Source organism: Cynocephalus volans, chromosome 6 (genome assembly GCF_027409185.1).
Source record: "Cynocephalus volans isolate mCynVol1 chromosome 6, mCynVol1.pri, whole genome shotgun sequence".
Lineage (NCBI taxonomy): Eukaryota > Metazoa > Chordata > Mammalia > Dermoptera > Cynocephalidae > Cynocephalus > Cynocephalus volans.
In genome coordinates, this window is record NC_084465.1 from 42,827,079 (window position 1) to 42,832,485 (window position 5,407).

Sequence of the window (5,407 nt, forward strand, 5' to 3'; positions counted from 1 at the left end):
AACTGCTGTAACAAAGGGACCCCAAAATAGAATGATGAAAATACAGCATAAGTTTATTTCTCTCCCATGTACAGATTCAGAGGTACTTAGTCAAGAGCTTGCAGAACAGCACTGCTGTCATCAATATGCCAGCCCTGCCATCTTAACACCAATTTCCAAGACTGCTTTTGCAATGGTGTGACTGTATTCCCCAAAGTTCATGTGTTGGAAAGCTAATACCCAATGTAACAGTGTTGGGAGGTGGGGCCTAATGGGAGGTGTTTATGTCACGAGGGCTTTGCCTTCCAAATGGACTAATGTCCTTATCACTGGAGTGGGAGTGTTATAAAAGCAAGTTCCACCTTGCTCTTTCATTCTCACCTTCTCTTGCTCTTCCACCTTCTACCATATGCTAATGCAGCAAGAATGCCCTCTCCAGATGCAGGCCCCTTGATCTTGAAGTTCCCAGCCTCCAGAACTGTAAAAAATAAATCTCTGTTCTTTATAAATTACCCAGTCTCAGGTATTCTGTTTAAGCAGCACAAAATGGACTAAGAAAATTAATATAAGGAGTAGGGTTCGTGCTATAACAAATACCTGAAAATGTGGAAGCAGCTTTGGAAATAAGTAATGGGTAGAAGCTAGAAGAATTTGGAGGAACAGGCTAGAAAAAGCCTAGATTGTTGTGAACAGAACATTGAGGGTGATTCTGGTGAGGGCTCAGAAGAAAAGAACTTCAGGGAAAGTCTGGAACTTTTTAGCAATTAAGTGGTTGTAATTAGAATGCTGGTAGAAATATGAATTGTAAAGGCCATTCTGATGAGGTCTTAGATGGAAATGAGGAACAAGGTATTGGAAACTGAAGTAAAGGCCATCTTTGTTATACAGTTGCAAAGAATTTGGCAGAATCGTGTCCATGCCCGAGGGTTTTATGGAAGGCAGAATTTAAAAGCAATGAAGTAGGATATCTGGTGGAAAATATCTCTAAGCAAAATATTAAAGGAGCTGCATGGCTACTTTTAACCACATATAGTAAGATTTGAGCAGAGAGAAATTATTATTCGAAGATGGACTTTATGATTAAAAGAGAAGCAGAACAGAAAGATTTGATAAATTTGCAGCCTGGCCATGTAGAGAATGAAAGTATATTTTCAGGAGAGGAAACCAAGGGTGTGGCCAAGTGACCTAAGAGAAGGAGATTAGTATGGATAGGATGAAGCCAAAGGCTATTCATCAGAAGAGGAGAATGACCCCAATGGCACTTTGGAGATTACAGGTGATGTCCCTCCCATTATAGGCCCAGAGTACCAAGGCCTGGGGGAAGGACATATGTCAAAAAAGAGGCCTATGGCACCCTCAGGATCTTGGGGCTTGCTGCCAGGGCTGTTTCAAGTCTCTGCTCTTTGCATTTCAGCACAGATCTCCTCAATCATCCCAGGTATGATTCAAGGGAGCCTGGGTGTCAAATCTTGGTGGTATCCCTGTGGTGTTAGGTCTGCAGGTGTGCAGAATTCTAGAGTTGTGGGGGTATGGCTTTCTCCACCTAGATTTCAAAGGATGTCATGGATAAGCTGGGACCACAGGCAGAGATTTGTCAAAGGGACAGAGCCACCACAGACAGCCTCCAATGGGCAATGCCTAGTGGAGCTGTGGGAGTGGGGCCTGTCCTGAGACCCCAGAGCTATAGGGCTACTAACATGCAACACCAGCTTGGGGGAGCTGCAGGAATGAGATACCAACCTGTGAGAGCTGCTGTGTGCGATGAGCCCAGCAAAGCCATAGATAGGGACAAGGCTGCTTGTGGCCTTGGGGGCCCAACCCCCACCCCATTGTGCCCAGGATGCAGGACATGGAGTAAAAGGAGATTATTCTCCAGTATTAAAATTTAATATTGTTTTCCCTCTTGGGCTTTGGACTTACATAGGACCAATTACCCCTTTCTTCTTGCCCATTTCTCTCTTACCTATTTCTCTTTCCTATTTCTCCTTTATCCTATACCTGTCCCACCACTATATTTTGGAAATAAATAACTTGTTTAATTTCACAGGCTCACAGATAAAGGAAATTTGCCTCAGGATGAATTATGCTTTGAGTCTCACCCATATCTGATTTAGATGAGACTCTGGTCTTTGGAATTTTGAGTTGATACTGGAACGAGTTAAGACTTTTGGGACTACTGGGATGGAATAAATGTATTCTGCATTGTGAGAAGGACATGAATTTTGGGGGCCAGGGGCTGTAGTTTAAATGCATACCCCAAAGTTCATGTGTTAGAAACTTAATCCCTAATGCAGCAGTGTTGGGAGGTAGGATCTTTAAGAGGTGATTAGGTCATGGGGACTCTGCCCTCACAAATAGATTAATATCATTATCCCAGGAGTGGGTTTGTTATAAAAGTGGGTTTGGCCCCCTCTTGCCCGCTCTCTCACATTCTTTGGCCATGTGATGCCTTACACAATGTTATGACATAGCAAGAAGGCCCTCACCAGAGGAGGCCCCTTGATCTTAGACTTCCTAACCTCCAGATCCCTGAAGTCAAACAAACTTCTATCATTTCTAAATTACTCAGTTTGTGTTTTTCTGTTATAACTGAACAAAATGAACTAAGCATCCAGCTAGCAGTGAGAAAAGAGGAAGGACAGAATAAGAAGTTAGCTTTAGGGAAGCCAGAAATTGCCCCATCCCTTGGCCAAGTGCCCACACCCAGCTGCAAGTGAGGCTAGGAAATGTAGTCTCTAGTTGGGTGTCCATATGCCAGCTAAAACTTGGGAGAGGTTTATAAAAAGGATGGAGGGGAGAGGAATACCAGTGACAACTAGTGGTCTGATATAAAGTGTTTTGTTTTGTTTCTACAAAAGAGAGAGAGAGACACACACATACACAGAGAGAGAGAGAGAGACAGACAGACAGACAGACAGAGAAAGAGACAGAGACAGAGAGAAAGAGAGAATATTTTAGTAAAGTAGTAGACACAGAAACAGAAACCAGATTTCATGGGCAGCAGACAAATAATGATAAAAAGTTCAAACCATTTATTCAAGTTTAACAGTAAATGGAAGAAAAGAAATAGGATGACAACTAGAAAGAACTACTGAATCGCAAAAGGTTTTGTTTTTGTTTGTTTTGTTTTTCCTGAAAGAGAACTACCTGAGCTTGTTTGAAGACATCAGTGGAGAGAAAGATCAAAAATGTTGGAGACCAAAACTGGAGACTTTAGCCTTGTTAAGTCAAAAGTAATAGATCTGCAACATAACCAGCACCATTTTAGACAAGCCCCAGTACAAAATAGTGCCGTCCACCTCCTCACCTCCTCTCTCCCCTGTTCTCTTTTACAAGAAGCCTCATGGTTTTGGAAAAAACGAAAGCTTTGGCATTCCCGCATGTGTAGAACTCTCCATCCCCGTGACCTAACTCAACCCCCACCCCAGAATTACATCACCCAGCTCTTGGTGCCAACATACCAATATAAGCTCCCACCGCCCCAGGTTAGCTGCTGTCCTCCATTTTGAGTACAGCCGGCAGATTTCTTTCTTTAATAAAGCTTGAACGGTATCCAGCATCTCGGCTCATTTTCTTTCAAAAAGGACGCCTCTCCTTCTGAAGTTGGAGACAAAGATGGGAGGACAGTACAGAGACACTGATGGAAGTGGAGAGGAAGTTAGATTGGGAAGTTTCCCCTACCCACCAGCTCTCCAGGTTCTCCCACTATGGAGCCCCAAGCTCCAAACCTTCCCAACCCTAATCCTACCCAAACACAGACCCAAAAATATTGCCTGTGACCCATTCCTCCCTATTCTCTAATTTGCAGAGTCAATGAATCGGCAAGACACGAGTATCAAAAGTCTTCAAGGGAGAGAGATACTTTGCCTCCTTCTCACTTATTTAATTCATGTATTTATATATTCTTAATTCAGTACATAAATAAAAATCACCTTCTACGTTCCTACAGCTAGGGATATGGAGGTGAACAAGACAAAGTCCTTGCCTCCATGGAGTTTGGTTTTGAAGACAATATGTACATTTCAGTGACAACTTCTGAAGACAATATCCCCGCCTTTGCTGCCTTACTCAGTTACTGCAATAGTGAAAATTTCAGGGAGAGTAGGAGATGGGGCACACAGTATGACAGATGCCTCTGCAGTCACACTGAATATACAGCTGTCCCCTGGTGGCTAGAAGAATCTAGATCTAGATAATAAATCCATGGAACACATATATGGAAAATAGAGATAACAAAACATGTCCACCTTGAAGAGATGTTAGGAAAGTAAACAATCCTCTAGGTAGGACCTTACATGGCCATAAAAGGTCAGTGGTTTTAGCTACCTTGATTTTCTGCCCATAGCGTATGCTTCCCTCCCTCTGTCCTTCCCTCCTCATCCTTCCTGGCCCACTGCTTGCTTTAAATTTTCTCCATGTCCTCCTGCATATGATCACCTTCTAGTTTTTGTTTAATCTCAATAAACCATTTCCAGTTTCTGCCAGGCAGTAGTAGGTACAGGTTAAGAGCATGGGCTAAGTCAAAAGTCTTGAGATAGAGTCTCAGTCCTTGAGCAATTTAACATCTCTAAGCCTCAGTTTTCTCATCTGCAAACGGAGATGATAATACCTACCTTGTAGTCGACTTCTGAGAATTAAACAAGATGTCCATGTGAGGTTCTTCACACAATGTTGGCACCTAGTGATCACCAGTAAATGTTCATTATTATGTGACAGGGCTACCAGATAAAGCAGCTGGTGCCAGCCCAAAGTCTGGCCAGTTCAGGCTGTTGGCTCAAGGGAAAAAAAGTGATAAAAAAAAAAAACAACATGAAATACTGGGATGAATTACATACATCCCTTCTGGAACAAACTTTTACTGTATAGAGATAGAAAGAACCAGGAGCCAAAAGGAGTACAGTCCGGTTTCAACAGCACTCAGCCTTGATGGGGCCTCCTGGGGTTGGCTTTCATAGTAATAGGAAGTGCTGAGTCATCCTGCCCTGGGGTGGCGTGGGGGCAGGCACGGGACTGAAATCCTCAGTGGCAGGCCTCCCAGGGGAGCATTCCAGGGCCTACTCTGCCCACTCTGGTCTCCTGACCCACTTACAGCTGACCTTCTCTTTGTCTCAGCCCTATTTATGCTCCCATCTCCTGCCCACTGATCCAACTGGTTATTTTCCTTCCCTGGGCACAAGCCTCCTGATCTCAGTTCTTGAGGCACAGCCAAGTGGTCAGGTGTTCTTGCAGACACCTGGGAATTTCTACCTTCGAATCAGGGGATGCCCAGAAAAAAGTGCTAACTTCCTTCCTGGGAGCATTGTTCAGCTTCTTCTTTCAAAAGAGCTAAATGAGAGGGAGAAGGAAGCAAATAAAAGACCCGCACAAAGTGGAAATGGATGAAAGTGAAGCTAAGGGAAAAAATTAGATGTGTTGTCCAGAAGAGAGA

General features: G+C 43.5%; 1 long non-coding RNA gene across 1 annotated transcript; it reads right to left on the reverse strand.

Annotated features, from left to right (window-relative positions):
• Window positions 1-3,065: 3,065 nt before the first annotated feature.
• LOC134379582 (uncharacterized) lies at window positions 3,066-4,902 on the reverse strand. The gene is made up of 3 exons (XR_010023807.1): window positions 4,593-4,902; window positions 3,441-3,576; window positions 3,066-3,221 (listed from the first exon to the last, which is right to left on the reverse strand). It is a non-coding gene; the product is annotated as an uncharacterized LOC134379582 (long non-coding RNA).
• Window positions 4,903-5,407: the final 505 nt, after the last annotated feature.